This window comes from Erpetoichthys calabaricus, chromosome 14 (assembly GCF_900747795.2).
Source record: "Erpetoichthys calabaricus chromosome 14, fErpCal1.3, whole genome shotgun sequence".
NCBI lineage: Eukaryota > Metazoa > Chordata > Cladistia > Polypteriformes > Polypteridae > Erpetoichthys > Erpetoichthys calabaricus.
In genome coordinates, this window is record NC_041407.2 from 79,402,652 (window position 1) to 79,424,254 (window position 21,603).

The 21,603-nt window shown below is 40.4% G+C and overlaps 1 protein-coding gene across 1 annotated transcript in view; it reads right to left on the minus strand.

Annotated features, from left to right (window-relative positions):
* Positions 1-21,603, minus strand: part of crybg2 (crystallin beta-gamma domain containing 2) — a 154,413-nt gene that overhangs the window by 126,348 nt on the left and 6,462 nt on the right. The gene's annotated exons all lie outside the window — the stretch shown is intronic.

Sequence of the window (21,603 nt, forward strand, 5' to 3'; positions counted from 1 at the left end):
ATACATAAATATATTATATACAGTATATATTTAAATAAAATTGTAGTTTGTTTCTTCACCAATCATGAAAAAAAACATTTGGAACGATTTTCACAAAATGTTCCATGGACATTGTTGTTTTGTCCAAGTTAAAACATTGGCTATATGTATTTTAAACATTTAATTTAGAGTTCTTCCTTCTTATATTCACATCTCATCGACAGCCCCATGCCAATATGGGAACTACAACTCCTATCAGGCAGCAGGAGAGTGCTGGGGCTGACAGGAGGACATTGTTTTGTTCAAACCAAAATGGGATCTCATCAAAGTTTTCTCCTTAAGGAATTTAACACTTTCATTTCCTTTCTGCATTTACAGTTTTTGTCTAAGAGTACTCTTGTGCTTCAGGTGCACAAAATGAGACCTTTAAAGAATATAAACAGATCCCAAAATACCTCACAAATGCTCATTAAAGAGGGAAAACCATCGAACCCTGGTTGTCATGAAAAAACAAATGCAGGATCTTTATTAATAAAAAAATTATTATCAAAAAATGCTCTGTGGCACAACAAGCTTTGAGAAGCACACAAAGTCATAGAAGGGGTTGCCTTCAACTATTAGGCAAATCAAGTTCCAACACACAAATCCCAAGAATGGTCAAAAAACAGGGCACAGAGGTCAATGTTCACAAAATCAATAATCGAAAAGAATAAATCACCAGAGAGCTCACCAAGGTCAGCACATTCAATGAACCACAAGGGACTGCTTATGTTCCAGTCTTTTACAGGCAGGTGGCAGATACAGAGATGCCGATAAAGCAAATGATCAACAATCTATATTACTAAACGACAGTTGTATAATTATATGCACAGATGCAATTATGTGCACGGACGCAGGACGCACCGAGGCGCATGCGCAGAGCGCCTCAGTGCCCCAGAGTCAAACCCAGCGGCTTCCCAGAGTCGGTAGGTGGCGCCCAAACAACACAACCTGTAAACTAAACTTGCTCTAATCCACTGTGCCAGCAGTCAGTGTGGCATATTTGAATCACATAACGGTACTTCAGTATTAAAAGTACGTTGAATTATGATTCCTAACAGGATACAACTTCTACCTAACGACACAGCCACAGAAAAACAAAAACGACACCGCATGGATAAAAACAATAAACGGAGGCTCCTACAATGCGCTTCAGAAACACCAGAAGCAAAGACGTCACGGCTCCAAAATGAAAGAGCTCAACTAACGGAAATACAAAAACGAGCCCGTATGGATAACAACAATGAACGAAGGCGCCCACAACGCACTTCTGAAACAGCACAGGCAAAGGAGTCATGGCTCCAAAAAAAAACAGCTCAACGATTAGAAATACAAAAATGAGCCCGTATGGATATGACCTGTGAACTACACCTGAGGTACAGTGTGCACACCAGGTTGTACAGTATATATGCACAGATGCCAGAGGCAACAGGCAAACCGTACACACTACCACCGCTGCCAAAAGTGAGGCTGCATGGATAAAAACAATAAACGAAGGCGCCTACAACGCGCTTCTGAAACACCAGAACCAGATGAGTCACAGCTCCAAAAAGAAACCGCTTTAGTACAAATATGTTTATTTAATTAAATGAAAACTTTACCAGGACGCTCACACTCTCCATCATTTTTCATTCCTCCACAGATCGGAGGGAATAGAAACTGATTGCCATTCTTGCATTTGCGATTCTTTAGAGAATCGCCACCCGAATGCGACCGCCCACACCACCGCATATACCACCTTCGTTTAGTAATGTAGCCCTCCATGCCCGGATCCACTGCCATGGTCACTTCAGCACACGAATCTGCCGCCGTCAGCAAATGACTACTAGCTAACGACACAGCCATAGAAAAACAAAAACAAGACTGCATGGATATAAACAATGAACGCAGGTGCCTACAACGCGCTTCTGAAATACATCATGGCTCCAAAAAGAAACTGCTTTAGTACAAATATATTTATTTAATTAAATGAAAACTCTCCCAGGACGCACCCACCCTCCATGATTTTTCTTCCCTCCAAATATCGGAGGGAACAGAAAGTGATTGCCATTCTTGGATTTGCGATTCTTTCCAGAATCGCGGGTTTACTGGTATTAACATAGACAGAAGAAAAAAATCTGAACAAAAATATATAAAAAGGGAAACTGAACTCCAGCTGGAGGTGACCCTTGCTGAAACATAGTAAGTACAAGTCTTTTTGCCTCATCATCGCTTCCCAAAGACAGTTTTTTTCCACATTGATCATCATCTGGATGATCATCATTCTAGAGAGATAAGGCCATAAGAGGTGTATGGTGTTAAGAGGCCCTTAAGGAGCAATGTCCTCTTTTTCTCTTCCAAAAAAACTTTTAAAAGTTCAAAACATCCTTTTTAGTAAGTTTTGTAGTTCCGAAATCACACGTGAAATAAAGTTTAGCACCAAACCCGCAAAACTCTATGCAAAAGGAAAGCCGACTGCTTTGCTCACCATTACCTATTATATTGTGAAGGCACATTTTCCATAACCGATGGTGCGAGAGCTGAACTGCCAGACAAGGACAGGGGCAGACTGGTGGTGTTGTTAATAAGGCGTGCAGAAAAGAATTTCAATGCACTATGCACATGTGGCAAAAAATGACTTCATGACACATTTTATATCAAATCAAAAATGTACATATTGAAACAGCCAGGGCTATCATTACCAGTGCAACTACAAAGTGAAGCACAATGAGGTTGGCTTTAGTAACTTTAACTTTTTCTGGATGGCGGTCTTTTTTTATGACACTTATAAGTTTATAATTTTGATATCAATATAGGATTATGATTTGTAGCAATCTGAAATCAAATTTGAATGAATCAACTTTGAGTCATGCTTATAACATTATTGAACACCGTTTTTGTACTGTCTCATGTAATAATATGGAGATGTGCAGCAATATCTGTGAATTCCAATCCCCCTTGGTCCCCCTACTGTTAATGGTTACCATGGTCCATGTACTCAATTATTCAAGAAGCCACCCAGTTTATTAAACATCTACTAGTCAAACAACAGTGAAGCAGGAAATATAAAGGAGTAAGTTCACTGCTCTAACTCTCCAAAAAGATACCATAATTATGGAATCTAATCATACACAAATTCTTGGCTCATGAGAGTAGACAAATTAATAGAGAGGTAGTGTAGATGTCAAGTGGGACAAGCAGCTATGGCAAGGATGCCAACATTAAAAAAACACATATTTGCTTTCTTACCTGAAACCGTTATACAAATATAACTGTCAAACACCAGGGGCCTCATGTATAAACGGTGCGTACGCACAGCAATGTTGCGTACGAACGTTTCCACGCTCAAATCGCGATGTATAAAACCTAAACTTGGCGTAAAGCCACGCACATTTCCATGGTAACTCATACCTTGGCGTACGGAATTTCTCCGCTGGGATTTGCAGACTGCTCCACATTCCTGATGCGGCTTTATAAATACACTGAAACTAACTGCATATTGTTTATTAGTGTAATGCATCTGATCGTAATTAACCTGCAGCAATATAATGGTCCAGGGAATAGCCATAGTATTCCAAATACCATAACTGCTTCAACGTTGTTACTCTCACTGCAACTTCTTCATCTTTCAGCTGCTCCCGTTAAGGGTTGCCACAGCAGATCATCTTTTTCCATATTACTCTCACTGCTCATTCGGAGTATTTATTTCACTGTATCTGAGTAGGGAATCACAGCAGCAGCTGATCGGAAAGAGAATTATCGATACACAGCATGAAGCAGACGCTGCCTGAGCCAAGGCTGCCTGAGCCAAGGCAAAACGCTTCAGAGTTTCATCCCAAGAACTCTAAACGCACTCAATCAGTCCATCAAGTGCTCCTTGTAGAACTGTTTACTTATAAGTACAATCACCTCACTGTAAACTTGCACTACAGTTATAATATTGCACAACCTGCGCCACTTTATGAAGCGCGTATTTACATATGATGACGATATCATTTTTAAGATGAAATGCAGCAAAATATGTTGATTATATTATACAGATAAAACTTTAACTTCATTTAAATAATCTTTATTGTTAATAATTAAACATGTGAGGACACGGTGCCGCAGTGCTAGCTAGTTCAGGGATTGTTCCTGCATTGCGTTGTATTATTGCTGGTGCTGATGCGACACTGGAAGGATAGACGGATATAATAATTAAACATGTACTACGAAGATATTTCAATGTTCCTTCAAAGTTTTGAAGAATCTGCGTTTTAAGCTTACGGATGGCTTCACGTCTATATAGCTGATTGTGTGGCGATTGGGTTTTTGGAGAAAGAAAAGTAAGGACAGGAATTGGAGGTTAGTACGTTTGAAAGAAACAGTACTGCTGTAATAAATTATTTCATTGAAGGTCGCGCATGATGCAGCAAGCCTCTTGCGTGAGATATGAACAAGCACTGCGCAACCGTGTTCCCATGTTTAATAACATGCTTTCATTCTTATCATCATGAAAAAGATATCACGTATACATCTCGGTATTTTAATTATTCAGAGAGCTGTAATATCACGAATATAATGAATTTTGTGTCTTGTCGGAGAAAGAGAAAGCCTGTTTAAGAAGCAAGTAGTGATTCACACATGTAGAGCACATAGAAGATCAAATACAGAACAAAGCATTTAATGTGCCACTTTAGTTACAATGGGATTTGAGAAACTAGTAAATTAAATGATTTTAAGATGAAGTTTATGATGTTCTACTATAAAGGCAAAATAAACTATGTGATTAAAGTGGAAATTTCGAGATTAAAGTTGACATTTCGTGCTTTTTTCCCACTGTGTGCCTATTTTTTTGTCTGTACCCTAATAAGCTTTCATATGACACTCAGACAGTGGGCTACGACTCGCCTTTTCACGGTGACTTTGATATGTGATTTCTTTTTTATTTCGGGCACTGTGGCACTTTGTGAACTTGAGCCTTCGAGTTTCTCCGATACTCTGTCACTCGATCAACTTCCTTTTGTTGATTATACCACTGTTTAAACCAACAAATAGGGTATTCGCTGAAATTCTTATATTTCCCCCCGTGCTTTTCCCATTGTCTTTTCACAGAAGGCTATTTATATTGATTTGCATATTCAAAGAGGCGTAATTCGTTACTTTTCACACTGATCGGGATTTATGTAGTGGAAGAACGTGAAAGTTTACGTACGTACAGATTCCTGCATCTGGATTTTTCTGTGCGTACGCACATTCCCGCTTTTGTGCTTACGCCATGTTATAGTGTGAGTTCCACGCACGCCGTTATACATGAGGCCCCAGGTACTTCAGGAAGGAGGGAAGGACAGACAGACAGACAGACAGACAGACAGACAGACAGACAGACAGACAGACAGATAGATAGATAGATAGATAGATAGATAGATAGATAGATAGATAGATAGATAGATAGATAGATAGATAGATAGATAGATAGATAGATAGATAGATAGATCGATCTTTATTTGTCCCCAGGGGGAAAATTGGCTTTATACAGAAACTGTTTAAATAAATGAATTAATTCATACATACATACATACATACATATACACACATACTTTGATGTGTTCAGACTGTTGGTGCAAGGGACTCTCAATCATGTTTCTTGCCACACTTCTGCTGAATGATTCGCTGGTTGAAAGCCCTCAGCGTTAGTGTGTCAGAGGGAGGATATGCAGCATTTTTCATAATGGCACTCAGTTTTGTCTTCATTTTTATTTTCCTTGCCATGACCTCCAGGGGTCCAGAGTGCATACTATAACTGAGCCTGCCCTTTTTTACATACATATATAATATACATGTATATTTTCACATATGCAGTTCAGAGAATTGTTCATACCTTCTAACCTATGCTTGCTGGAATAGGCTCTGCCAAAGCCCCCTCACTCAAAACGCCCCACCCTGCAACCCAAGCAGGCTTAAGAAGCAGTACTCATACACATACAGTATGTTGCATATACTAAATTATATTTCTCAGGTTATATTTAGGCAACATTATATCTGTGTGTGTTGCAATTCATTTTTCTGATTAAATCTGTGGGTGGCATGGAAGTTTAGTGAGCAGCACTGCCGTGTTATAGATCCTGCTTCCCCTGTGTTGTCTGTATGGAGCTCGCATGTTCATTGTGTGCCTGCTTGGGTTTTCCTTCAGATACTTCACTTTCTTTTCCAGATATGCATGTTATGTGGACTGGTGATTCTCACTTATGCTCTGTGCCAGTATGGGTGTTTGCATGAATGGGCCCTTTGACAGACTTGTACTTCACTCAGAGCTTTTTCCTGCTCCTGGGAGCATCTCTGTGACTTTGAATTGAATTTATCACGTTTGTAAAGGTTATATTTGTGATTATTGTGCAGCATGTTAGGCTCATAAGTAGATGTCCTCTTATCTAGTACATACTGTAATAAAGTGTAAGGTCTGTGTGTGTGTGTGTGTCCAGCCCCTCCAAGCAATCTGATTGGTCACTTTGGCTTTGCTGTGATTGGGCAATCTGGGTTTGTAGACACAATCGGAAGAGCAAGTGTGAGTTTGAGACACAGGAGGAGGACTAAAGGCATGGGTGGCATGCTGAGCGTCTCCTTCAAAGATAGGAGGCACCTCAAAATGACAAAGCCTGAGAAGCAGGAACTCAAGAGAGGTTCAGACACACGAGGATAGAGAAGAAAGGGGCTGAATGTACATGTAGGGCAAGAAATAGCAAATATTTTAAAATAATATTTAGTACTACATAAATAATTAATACAATGTATAAATAATACACAATAATATTTTGAAATTTGTAACAAGGCTAGTTTGGATTAAATTGAAATTGAAACTGAAATAAAGTCTTCTTTTCTTCTTACACACATATTTAAAATGTGACTACTGATATGGAAATGAGGCGTCTTATCTTTCATAGTCAAAACCTGAGAAGGCACTTTATGCAAACTGAACAAATATGACTTACAGTAAGTGCGGTAAAGCTTTCTGTCATATAGCTCCTTTTATAGTGGAAAAATATTAAAACAGGACAAAAAGGTTATGTAGTGTTTAACCTTTTTAAATAACCTCTACGTTGACCTTGTGAAAACTAGAACAACACAATAACCATCTACCCATCTTTCTTCAAAACAGCAGAAGGAGTTCAGAATCACAAGAAGCCAGAGCTTATTCCAGCAGTAAAGTTAGGGTTCAACTGTAGGCAGGGTGCCACTCCAAGGCAAGGCACACTTAGTGACATGTTCACACTTACACATACTGAGCGATTTAACAATTTCTAAAAATATAAAATGTATTGAGTTTGTCAAAGTCAAATTCACGAGCAGTTCAGGATGGGAAGAACACTTTCAGCAACACACACATGGAGTTACCGGAGTAGGAGCTGACTGAATTAGAGCCGTTGATTACACTTCCTAAATACACAGTTCATTACAGGAGTATGCATTTCTCATGTCCTTGCAAGTTACTAGTAAACGGACCCATGGAGTCTAACTGTTTGCTGCTTTTGCTTGTATTGGTTTTTGTTATCGATACTTGACTTTGCACAAGAGTAACAGCGGGACTGAGTAACAGATCAAGAGACTTTCATTAAAATGCTTTGTAAAAGTGCTAAGGGCAAAAGCTAACAGTAGATGGGATATAATCAAATAATCAAAAATCAGCTCTAACAGTAAAAATCAACTCTGACAAGCTGAACAAATGCAAGCAAGAAAGAAACAATTCTAACAGACTTAAAAGGAACAACAAATTAAATACAGAAATCCATCTCCTTTGGTTCAGGATAGAGTAACCATTAGCCTGTCATGCGTGACTTCAAGAGGTGGGAAGAGAACTAAAGCACGTGGATAAAGGCCCACACAGACACAGAGAGAGCATGCAGCCTCCACGCGCTGTAGGAAGTGCTTGGACTGCTACTCATGCCCAAGACTTTGGAGCGAGCGAGCAGAAACATTAGCCATTAGACTGCAGTGCTGGTCCACCATACAATGATGCCTTAATATCACATTACTTCTGCCACGTCCCTTATTAGACTTTGTGATGTACTTGATCTTTAAGGTGCTATTTGATTTGTGTGTGCTCAAAGCACATTAATAAATCAAGCCATAAGACATTGCTGTACAGTAGCAACTGTGTTGTGACTGAAGCAGACAGATTTAGTGACAGCCCCATTATTAGCTGACAGTCAGGATGTCCCACCTTTGGAGTAAAATGTGACTTTGAATCTGTTGGTGCGAGCCGTGATGTCGGACAGGCTTCCTGCTTGCTGTGTTTGATGTGGAGCTCATCATCCTAAAATACGCCTCACGCTGGGGACAACCGTTTGATCTTTCAATATCATGCAAAGTCACTGTTATGGTTCTTGATTTTTGCATCCTGGGATTTGTTTTGCATATTTATGTGCCCATTTACCTCAAGCTCTGGTTTATTTTTATCGTTATGACAGTGATGTTATTGTGGTGCCATTTTGGAATATTTTACTGTCATATTTTCTTCTGATCTCAGCCACATTGTTTGCTGCTTCTTCTGCATTGCTAATCATGCGACAGCCAGCATTGTGATACATGATGTCATTTGCATATTAAGACCAGGGTTTATTCCATGGCTTGTGTTTATTTTCCTTTTACTGTTGTGTTTAGGTATTTTTAATTTTAATATTGGTATGCTTATTTTTTTTTTTTTTTACAAATGTACTGTCTTTAAATGTTCCTCCATTCTTTGTGTTTTGTGTGTGGAACCACAAGAGGTGGGCCAGCTTGACATCACTGCTGCAGGACCACCGTTAGTCTTTAAATTTCAGGCAAGGGATTTGCTTGTCTTTGAATGTTTCCTCTTTTCTGACTTCTATTTCTTGCTTTTTCCTTCTGGATGGCGTATTGGGCTTTGTTTTACTCCATGTTTGCCTTTTTTAGATATCTGGCCTTATCTTTAAAGAATTTTGCATGAACTCAGTTTACCTGGCCAGAAGTTTTATGGTTCCTTTCAATAGAAAGGAATTTTTGTATTTTATAGTATTTTGAGTTTTCAAAGCCAGCACCCACCCCCTCACCTCTTTTAGGGTCCTCCACAGGGCGCAGCCTGACAGTAGTGTTTGGGGGATGGCTGCCTGGGGTGAAGCGTTCTCTGCTGAAGGTTATTCATGACTGATTTCTTTATTTATTTTTCAAGTGACTCCCTGATCTGTTTGAGACAAATTATATATACCGTTTATGGGATGTTGACACCTAAAAGAATTCCATTCCGACACTTATTGTGTGATTTAAGACTCCCCAGAACAATGTATAGATTTAATTGCCATTGTGCTTTTCTCGTGGACACTGCCATTTTCTGGTAACACTGATGATGATAACCCCAGGGTTGCGCTATGTGTGATGACAGTAAATATTGCCATGTCCTTTACATTGTATCTTGGATTGGATAAACCTTTTTTATATAAATGTGACTGTTTCTATAGTGCTTTTCTGGTTTTACGCTTATTTTATGAAAACTTGAGCTTGACTTTTGTTTCACTCCTTGTGCTGTTTTTTGATCCTTTCACATTCCAGTCCTTACAAAAAAAAATAAATTCAAAGTGTCTTTTAGATAGAACAGGTTGGTGCTTTACGGGACTTCTAGAAGGCCTCGTCCCTTTTTTCTGCCATTTTTGTGAAACATGATAACAAAAATTAGAAGGCAGAATTAGTCCCTCCCTTACAAGCTTGACTGAACTGAAAACCAACACCTACTACAAACGTCTAGCAATGGGTGTGAAGCATTTAGGTCAAAGGAGAAGTGTGAGCAGAGTGGGTTATGCTTGCCACACACAGTTAAAAATGACAACTTTGAGAAGAATAAGTTTAATTACAAGTCTTCTCGTAAACAAGCAAAGAGCAGCTTAGTGACACAAACACCAGGGTGTGGTGGCTGTTCGGTCGGGCCTGAATGATTGAGCGTATGAAAGGAGATGGGTGGATAATAAGACAGCGAGTAAGTGAGCAGTGAGAAGACCTTTGTGACTAAAAACCTGGGCACGTCACAGCCGTTTGAAGACAGAATCATGGCAGAGAGGCACAGAATTACACAGTGGACTATGTTACATAAGGTCATTTGTCTAAATGTATAAAAACTTGATCTTATACAGTACAGCACCTTTCCATAGCAAGTTCCATCCCAAGGCACAATATGATACATAATACAATGGCATGTCAAGGAAATTTGTTGGGACAAAGTGTGCCAAATTTCAACAAAATCTGCCCTTTGAGACACAACTTGTTTCATGAGGACGGAGAGACAGACTGTGACAGTAGGTGGTTTTTGCATTACATGTTGTGGAAGATCAGCCTCGACACACACAGACACACAGACTCAGAAGTCCCAAAGACACACACGTTTATTATTTTTCTTTAAAGACACACAGACCTATGAATACCTGGGAGTGCAGCTGGATGATAAATTGGACTGGACTGCCAATACTGATGCTCTGTGTAAGAGGACAGAGCCGACTATACTTCCTTAGAAGGCTGGCGTCCTTCAACATCTGCAATAAGATGCTGCAGATGTTCTATCAGACAGTTGTGGCGAGTGCCCTCTTCTACGTGGTGGTGTGCTGGGGAGGAAGCAAAAAGAAGATGGACGCCTCATGCCTGGACAAACTGATGAGGAAGGCAGGCTCTACTGTAGGCACGGAGCTGGACAGTTTGACATCCATGGCAGAGTGGCGGGCGCTGAGCAGGCTCCTGTCAATTATGGAGAATCCACTGCATCCACCGAACAGTATCATCTCCAGACAGAGGAGCTGCTTCAGCGACAGACTGCTGTCAATGTCCTGCTCCACTGACAGACTGAGGAGATCGTTCCTCCCCAACACTATGCGATTCTTCAATTCCACCCGGGGGGGGGGGGGGGGGGGGGGGTGGTAAACGTTAACATTATACAAAGTTATTGTCTGTCTGTATACCTGCATTGTTATCACTCTTTAATTTAATATTGTTCTTTATCAGTATTCTGCTGCTGGAGTATGTGAATTTCCCCTTGGGATTAATGAAGTATCTATCTATTTTCTATCAGTGCATAAACTCACAATGCTCAGTCCTTTCCTTATTCTTTCTTTTCTTCTCTCTTTACTGCCGCCTCCACTCCTCTCCCACAAGCTCTGTCTTCTACCTCCCGACTCTGGCTCCTCAAACGGAGTGAGGCAGCCCCTTTTATAATGCACCCAGTTGTGCTCCAAGTGCTCCCTGACACTCTTCCGGCAGCACTTCCTGGTGTAGCAGAAGTGCTGCAGTCCAAGGCTCTGGGATTGTCTAAGCACCCCCTGGCGGTAGCCATGATCCCCAGCAGGATTGAACTTCCTGTGGCCCTGATGCAAACCAGGGGAGCTGCCCTCTTGTGTCCCAGGGAAGGTATTGCTTCTCTCCCAGTGGGGCAAGGACCCCGGTTTTCTGCCACAGTATGAATGTACCTAACAACAATCGTCAAAAACTCAAATGAGTTAAGCAAAGCAACAAGTTGCAAACCTGCTAATAGCAAATAGCAAGCCAAAGGTTACTTTTTAAGAGAGCTTTTATCCAAAACTTGGACATCTGGATTACTGTGCTGCCTTCTTAAATGCTGGCAATGTGATGACAGTTGATGCAGAAAATGGAAAGTTTAACATCTCAGTTCTATTTTCTTTAGATTCACTGAACATACTGCCATTGGACCTCTTCTCCACACGAAACCACCTGTATGCAGCTAGAGAGCCAAAACCTTAGACACAGACGGGGAATGCGCCCTTGTTCCTGTTGAACAGCAGACTCATGTATGGTGTTATTGATGTGCAGTTACAAGAAGTTCAATCAGCATGAACTGTTAGTCCAAGTGCCATTTTTTCTTCCTAAATTCCAAATTTTAGTCCTCCACTGCATGTTTTGTGGTGCATGTGAGTGTGTATTTGGGCAAGCATTTGACGGCCAGATTATTCAGAGTGTGTCCGCTACAAAATACTTGTGGAACATTTTAGAAGATCAAAGCTGGTAAAGCAAATGACCCAGACCAGTATTCATCTTGCATCATCAAAACATTTGACAAGCACCTAATTCCTGTGTTCAGAAATGTTCAACCTGTAATTGCCTCCATCTTTTGTACCTATTATGTTTCAAGACACCCACCATTATGCCACTACACTAAAAACTCTAGGACTTCTGAAGTGGACTCTTACTCTATGGTTATCAAAATCTTTGGAAGATGATAGTGATCTGATCTTCCTTGAACCATTCTAGTTGAAATTTTCAGTGGAAGACACTGGCCTTATATTTCAGTTATTTGTACTCTGAAGTGCCATGTAAAGCTAGCAGTAAGACTACACAGCTCACCCGGAACATAATCACCAGATTCTGTCAGTGACACGCAGTGAACAATGAAAATCTACAACAGTGTTGTAAATATGGAGGATGACCAAGACATTGAGTGAAACTGGCAATGGTCATGATATAACTCAAGTAAAAATGTCTCCTCAAGGATCAAAATCAACTTGTTGTCAAAATAGAAGGGTTCAGCTTGAGGATTTAGAAAAAAATCTTTATTGGAAAACAAGAAAATCTAGAAGCGAAAGATCAGTTGCATGGCACTTTCAAAAGGAAGTTGTCTTCTCAGTCAGCAAAAGAAGCCACTCACCAGTATATAGACCACATGTCAGCAAAAAAAAAAAAAAAAAATATATATATATATATATATATATATATATATCTCAGCCTGCATAATAATTTACTCTACTTTCAACAAAAAAAGATAACAGTGGTATGTCTTTCATTTCCTAGGAACATCTGAGTACAGGGGTGTTTTCCGAACAAAGATTTTTAGTGAAGCAGTATTTCGTTGTATGAAATTAAATCAAATGTGAAAAACTGGCTGTGCAAAAATTTGGGTCCCCTTGTAATTTTGCTGATTTGAATGCATGTAACTGCTCAATACTGATTACTTACAACACCAAATTGGTTGGATTAGCTCGTTAAGCCTTGAACTTCATAGACAGGTGTGTCCAATCATGAGAAAATGTATTTAAGGTGGTCAGTTGCAAGTTGTGCTTCGCTTTGACTCTCCTCTGAAGAGTGACAGTATGGGATCACCAAAGCAACTCTCAAAAGATCTGAAAACAAAGATTGTTCAGTCTCATGGTTTAGGGGAAGGCTACAAAAAGCTATCTCAGAGGTTTAAACTGTCAGTTTCAAATGTAATCAGGAAATGGAAGGCCACAGGCACAGTTACTGTTAAACCCAGGTCTGGCAAGCCAAGAAAAATACAGGAGCGGCATATGCGCAGGATTGTGAGAATAGTTACAGACAACCCACAGATCACCTCCAAAGATCTGCAAGAACATCTTGCTGCAGATGGTGTATCTGTACATCGTTCTACAATTCAGTGCAATTTGCACAAAGAACAACTGTATGGCAAGGTGATGAGAAATAAGTCTTTTCTACACTCACACCACAAACAGAGTCGCTTGTTGTATGCAAATGCTCAGTTAGATAAGCCAGATTCATTTTGGAACGTGCATTGGACTGATGAGACAAAAATTGAGTTATTTGGTCATAACAAAAAGCACTTTCCATGCTGGAAGAAGAACACTACATTACAAGGGACTGGAGCCCTTGTTAAAGTCGAGGGTTGGATGAATTCAACCCAATAGCAACAAATTCTTCAGGATAATGTTCAAGTATCAGTCACAAAGTTGAAGTTACACAGGGGTTGTATATTCCAATAAGACAATGACCCAAAACACAGTTCAAAATCTACAAAGGCATTCATGCAGAGGGAGAAGTACAATGTTCTGGAATGGCCGTCACAGTCCCCTGACTTGAATATCATTGAAAACCTATGGGATGATTTGAAGCAGACTGTCCATGGTCAGCAGGCATCAAATTTAACTGAACTGGAGAGATTTTGTATGGAAGAATGGTCAAAAATACCTCCATCCAGAATCCAGATACTCATCAAAGGCTATAGGATTCGTCTAGAGGCTGTTATATTTGCAAAAGTAGGCTCAACTAAGTATTCATGTAATATCTCTGTTGGGGTGCCCAAATTTATGCACCTGTCTAATTTTGTTATGATGCATATTGCAAATTTTCTGTTAATCCAATAAACAATGTCGCTGCTGAAATACTACTGTTTCCATAAGGCATGTCATATATTAAAAGGAAGTTGCTACTTTCAAAGCTCAGCCAATGATAAACAAAAATCCAAAGAATTAAGAGGGGTTCCCAAACTTTTTCATACACATATATATACATTATATATATATATATATATATATTATATATATATATATATATATATATATATATATACACATACATATATAATATTATATACATATATACATATATATATATATATATATATATATACACATACACACATACATATACATACATATATTATATATACTGTATATACACACACATATACACACACATATATACATACATATACATATATACATATACATATATATAAATAATGTTATAAAATATGTAAAACTGAAAAACACTCCTAATGATAAGAAGTGTTACAGCTGGTAAATCTAGTAGAATCTGATATACATATTATTATAAATATATATACACATACAAACACACAAACACATATACTGTATATACCCCCTTAGTAAAATGTTTAAGTAAAACCTCATAACTATAACAGCCAGCGTATGGTCGCAGTAATTGGGGTGATCAGCAATAATAAAGACAATGCAAACAGGAAGAAGTTATTGTGGACTTTGAGAGATATTGTGTTACAATACAATTAGCATTAATGGGGCAGCAGTGGAAACTGTCAGATATGGCAGAGATCTGAAATTAGAATATTCTGATGACCTGTTTTTGGAACCACAACACTTTTGGTCTTATTGTATAACTAGCTGTGTAAGCTTCTGCTGTAAAAAGCCCGGGGTCCTAGAAACCTTTGAAATCGTCAGAAAAAAACCTGAAATGTAGAAATGTCAGTTAATTGAAAGGAACTACTCTGGGCATCTTTCTCCTAGGAGGTTCTGTTTTGTCGATGTGTTTGCCTCGCTGGAGTATTAGCAGTGGGAGGAAACGTGAAAGGGATACAGTTTTGCTGATGTTAGCGGCTAAGCGACTTTGTCTTTCTTCTGAGGTTTCGTTTTGCTGATGTGCTCACCTTGCTTATGTTATTAGCGGCTAAGCAAGTTTTCTGTTTCCTCAGAGGTGGAGCCCTTACCCCGACTCCATCTCTTACTTCCGGGCCGGACAGACAGACTCACACTTCCACGCTTAGATGTTTATATGTAAGATATCCAGGAGCACCACCACTTCCTGATGTGCCCAAGAGATTGAGAAACTTTGGAGTATTTGTATTTGCACCATTTGTTTGTCGGTATCACTATATGGGCACTGTCCACAACACAAATAGACTGAAAAGACCATATACAGGCTTGTGATACCTTCTCAATCAGAGGATCTGAAGAACATCAACACAATCTGTGTGTTATAAAGAGTGTGCCATTGTAAACTTTAAAACTGGTTCATATTAAAATTTGCTGATCAATCAGTGCTTGTTAGCTCACTGAATGAAAATGAAACCAGTCCAAGTCCAGTGGATGATGATTTTGCTAACTGGGTATGATGTTAAACTGCATCCAGCCTCAAATGTTGCCCTCCAACTTGCAGGGAAATCTTGGGGCTTGGTGGCAGGATGGGCACTTCAGCTTACGTAAAAACTTCACATAGCTCTGAAACGGCAGACAGGACTCCTTTCTGCTCTGTGCAGCAGTAGCTCTGCTGCAGCCACCCATAGGAAGGGGATGGGGGAAAGTCCTCAGGAGACTCATCCCTGGAAGAGTCAAAACCATCGGAGAGCCAATGGAGTCAAGCCTGTTGGTGGTCGGAAATGGTGTGGTGCTGAGGCGTCGCCCACTGCACAGCAACATTCGGGTGTCAATTTGATGCGGCCCATCCAGGTAGGTGCATGGAACATCTTGTTTCTCTGGCATGATGAACATCTTTCTCTGCTGTTGAAGGAACTTCATAAACTCAGCATTTTCAGTGGCAGCACTCTCTGAGGAGCGCAGACCTGGCAATAGCCAGATCTCTGTGGGTGGGTACACCTTTTATTGGTCTGGTCGCTCTGATGGCTGTCATACTGAAGGTTGTGTTGGTGTTACCAGTGTCCCCAGAAGATGATGTTTCATCTTGCAAGGCACTCTGGATATCATCGAGAGGAGTCGCAGTGCATGGCTTGATGGCAACTTCCGGTCTGTAGCGGGAACTGAAAAGGATGGCTGCAAGGGCTCTGAGGGCAGATAAGGAGACTTTTGTTAGCGGAATCTATGAGCAAGTGACACACCATCTATGGTTTAGTGACCTACGTCCTGCTTACAGAGGAATCGAAGCATTATGCACATCTAAATCTGTTCTTTGGAGAGTCGCACTCAAGGCGGCTGATGGTTCAGTCCTTACGGATGACACTGCAATTGTGACCCACTGGGCTGTTTAAAGCTGATCCTCCAGCTAGGGCACTGGACATCTCTGGGTCCACGGTCCTTGACGCTGATCCTTAGCTGTGAACCACTGAGATTGCACAGGTGGTAAACCAGCTGAGGGTAGGGAAGGCTGCAGAGATCTGTAGTATCCAGGATGAACTTCTCCAGGCTGGTGGAAAGGTTATCCTCCTTGCATTGGAAGCAATCTTTGCTTTCATTTAGGAGACGGGAATCATCCCAACTGGCTGAAAAATGGGACTTCTCATCCCTATCTAGAACGGGAAGGGTGATCGCCTGACAAGTGCAACATCTCATCCAAGGGAAATCGGCTTCCGACAGCACAGGCAACAAATGCCGATTAAGCGTTTTCAAAAGTCCTGTCCTACTTTGTGACACTGACTGAACATTCTGGACTGCAGTTTGCACCAAATTTTAAAAAAAAATGTATAGGGAATGGGCGGCACGGTGGCGCAGTGGTAGCGCTGCTGCCTCGCAGTTAGGAGACCCGGGTGTGCTTCCCAGGTCCTCCCTGCGTGGAGTTTGCATGTTCTCCCCGTGTCTGCGTGGGTTTCCTCCCACAGTCCAAAGACATGCAGGTTAGGTGGATTGACGATTCTAAATTGGCCCTAGTGTGTGCTTGGTGTGTGGGTGTGTTTGTGTGTGTCCTGTGTTGGGTTGGCACCCTGCCCGGGATTGGTTCCTGCCTTGTGCCCTGTGTTGGCTGGGATTGGCTCCAGCAGACCCCCGTGACCCTGTGTTCGGATTCAGCGGGTTGGAAAATGGATGGATGGATGGATGGATGTATAGGGAATCCTTCATTTGGGTTTGTCGTTGTTTGGTGCACCTCATTTCCTTCACTGGCCTTGTAGTTGTCCTTTATGCCTGTGTCCATGTTATGGAACTCTACAGAATCACACTACACTTTGTTGCTAAAGCTGCTACAAACAGAGACATTCACATTCTGCTGATTATCCATAAGGTTGATCACGTTTGTCTCAACTGCAGTATTTATGACTTGTTCAAATCGTCACTTTCGTTTATTTTTTCAAGAAGCTGACAATGTCAGGTATAGTTTTTAGCTTTTCTCTTTTCACTGCACCACTGGGTTCTCATTTTTAATCACCATCCGTTTTGGGTTTTTCTCTTTTGGCCGTACAGTAATTTATCAAAGGTACCGTCTCCTAAAACTGAGATCACTGTATTATCAAACTATCACTATTACTGTTGTCGCCCAGAATCAGCCCATCTGAAAATGATGTAATGTTTATGGAAACAGCTTTAGATGATGCATGCTTTCTGGTATGCCAGGTTAGCCTGCCTGAAATATCCATTTCAAAGATTGTCCTACAGCCATAATAGGATACATTTGGTTGTGGAACTCAAGTGATGTTCAGCAGGTATTAAGAGTTCTAATGTGTGCCAAGAAAACATTTCACACACCATTACATTGCCACCATCTGACACGCAGGCTGGATCCATGAACTATGCAAACACATTGACACTACTATCTGGATGTCACAGCAGAAATCAAGACTCATCAGACTAGTAGACAATCTTCACATCTTAAGTTTTCAGGTCCATCACTGAGGTCTTATCTTGTTGTTTTAAGCAGACAGAAGTGGAACCTGGTGTGGTTTTTCTGCTCCAGTAGCCCATCAGTGTCAAAGTATGATAGATTGTGCATTTAGATATGTCCGTCTCACTCCTGCAAACAGCTGTTATTGGAGTATTTGTGTTCTTTCTGTTGGTTTGACCAAGCTTTGCCATTCTTCTTTGTTAACAAGGATCATGGTTTACTGGATTGTTTCTTGTTTATCACACCATTTTCTGTACTGTAAATATACTTGATGCGTGAAAATGGCAGGAGTACAGCTTTTTCTGAGATGCAGGAACCACCTCATCTAGCACCAACAATCACAGCATATAATGTGTGCTGGTCATTCTGTTCTTTGGTCAAAGAAAACGTGACCTCTTCATTATGTCTGCAGACAGAATATTCAGTTTTGCCTGGATGATCAGAAGTTTGGAAGAGCAGACTGTTTGTATTAACAAATAGGTGTAACTAATAAAGTGGCCACTGAGTGAATGCATGAACAGTGTACTCCGTGCTCCATTCATCGACTCTAAACTAGAACAATTTAGTGATACCAATCAACCTAAAGGCTTATCTTTAAGCTTGCTAAGGAAGCTGGAGGAACTGGAGAAAGCACACATTAGAATGGTTATGATAAGAGTGGGCCATTCAGCCTAACAAGACTGGCCATCCTGTTCATCGAGACTCTCCAACAAAACATCAAGTCAAGGTTTGAAAGGCGCTAAAATCCTACTCTCCACCACACTGCTTGGTCATTTAGAAAACCCTTCCTAACATGGTGGCTCTGTGTCTAAGGATCTGCAATGGTATCTGGAAGGTTGCCAGTTCAAATCCTATTACTGCCAGGAGGGATCCTACTCCATTGGGCCCCTTGAGTAAGGCGCTTAACCTAACAATTGCTCCAGGGCCTGTTGTACAATGGCTGACTCTGAACTCTGACCCCCAAAGGTGATGTGAAAAGACAATTTCCCTCAATGAATAATAAATTATATCAAAATTCAAAATTTGGGCAAAATTTTCCTTTACCAAGTTTCTAACCATTTCCATGTGTTCTTATTGCAGAATTTATTTTAAAATAACCACTGGAAACCACTGTACTACTCAATCATGTTACTACCTAATCTCCATTTGCCTACACTGAAAAGTTTCAACTCCTTCAATTTCTCCTCTTAGCTCATACCTTTTAGTGCATGAATTAGCCTTCATGCTCTTCTCTGGACATTTTCTAACACTGCTATGTCCTTCATTTGTAGCCAGGAGACCAACACTGTATACAGTACTCCAGGTGAGGCCTCACTAGTGCACTATAAAGCTTGAGCAGAACCTCCTTGGACTTGTACCCTGTAATACTTTTTGATTTAAAACCTAACATCCAGATAACCTTGTTGATCACTTCTGTTCACTCTCTGGATGTAGATAGTGAGGAGTCCACCAAGACTCCCAGGTCCTTCTCATAAGGGCTCCTTACAAGTTTCAGACTTCCTATTGAATATTCAGATCTACCATTTCCACTTCCTTTGTGTAATACCTCACATTTATTCACATTAAATTTCCTCTGCCAGAAATCTGCCTACTAGTAGAACATGCCAACTACACAAACTTCATAGCTGGCATGACGTCTCTGACTTCCCATGTTTAACATTCTCCCTTAATGGTTGTGAAATGAATGGCTGCTAGAAGTTCTAAAATCAAAATCGCCTGTCATGAACTAAACAACACACTGCAACAATCCATTGCCTTGACAAGGCCTATGACTTCCATTTTTCCACCTGATCCTAGGGCCTTTAAAATGATTTGAGTATAATGACTAAGGCTTTGAATGCCAAAGAATCCATTAGTTATATTTATATGTTTTGCTCCCATGTGTTTTAAACATTGTTAAAGATGATTTATGTTCTCCCATTTCACCATGTTGTTTTGCTTATGGGCACTGCCATTTTGGAAGAGTTTTATTGACTGTTGCTATGTCATGGCCAGGCTAGATGACTTTGTGCACTTCCTGATCATCCAAGAATGGATTCAATAATGAAAAAACCTTAGTGTCTTTTATTATTATTGGATGCGAGTTTAATGGCTACAAGAACCGTTTCTGTCGTCTGGCTGTGTTTTTTAGTCTTTTTAGACTTATGATTTACCATTGCATTTTTTTGACCATGATTACAGATACAAGTTCTGAGCTTTGTTTACTTCATCATAGTCTAATAAATGATTGAATTCAAACCAGTCCACTCTGCTGCTTCTGACTCCATTCTCTTTCATAACTAGTACATTCATGTTTGTCATAGCTCTTTACAAATTGCCAGAGTTGCAGGGAAACGTATGATCTGCCATGATTTGAATTAGTGACCCCCAAGAGAAGCTGCAAGTAGGTCAGCATTGCCATTTGCTCTGAGCCTCAGCTTAGTGGGCCTCACCTTAGCCACGGGTATACATGGTCTATCGGTTTAACTCTAAGGCTGTGTTTCCCAGATTGAGTAAAGTCAGAGGGCCTAAAGCTAAAGCTAAACAGAATTCTACTGTCACACATTCTATGAGTATTTTTGAAAAACTATTTTATACATTGAAATAATTTTACCCCTTATCCTAAACAATGAGTGAAGGACTAACAATGTGAAATGGCCCAGTCTCATCCGAGTCCCTGAAGTGAATTGATGATATTACAATCAAAACACACAGCACCGAGCACTGCAGCCCAGACTTTACTGGCAGTAAAAATTATTAATTTATGAATTCATTTTCCAAACCCACTGGAAGCATCAGGCACAAAACAGAATCCAACTGTGTAAAGCACGCCACACCAGTGAAATATTTACTTAAAATCGAAAATGGTGATCACAAGCTGAAGATACATGCATGTGCTGCAAGTAAAACAAACTTCTGGTCATTTGCATATAAATCTGGCACATGTAGAAGGCAAAAATGTTGAAAGATTATCGTTATTCATTTGTTCCTTTGGCATTGTTTTTATGGATTCTTGTTGAACCAGTAGAGCTGTTGCCACGTTTGACGTTCCTACATACCATGGCCCTGAAGCAGTTGTGAAGCCATTTCTCACATTATTCTCCAAAATTGTTGTTCTGTAGTTAAACGTGTCACTTTAAGCCAAAGGGCAATTTTTCTGACAAAAATGTGACACTTTAAAGAAACAGATTATAGGTCAAAGGAGCCTGCAGTTAAGGACTTTCTCCAGAGATCAGAACACATTTCTGCTGTTTTCACTCACTGCCTCAAGTACTTGGCTGTAAGCCATACGTTTGAAGCTGACATCCATGTCCAACACCATGTTTGACCCCAAACAAGCAGCTTTTCATGGTTGTGCTCCAGTTGTCACACATACACAGTATGGGACAGGAATACTTTGCACTGGATGGTCTTGTATATCATATTCTAACTTTTATGTTCTGGACCTGAGTGGGACACATACCTCAGGTGGCCAAGGACTCTCAGAAGGGGCTCCTGAGAGCAAGGCAGTGATGGTGGCGGTGAGGGGTACTGCAGATAAGAGAAGCACTTATAAAAGACCGGCCTCGGCTATTAACATCCACCATATTA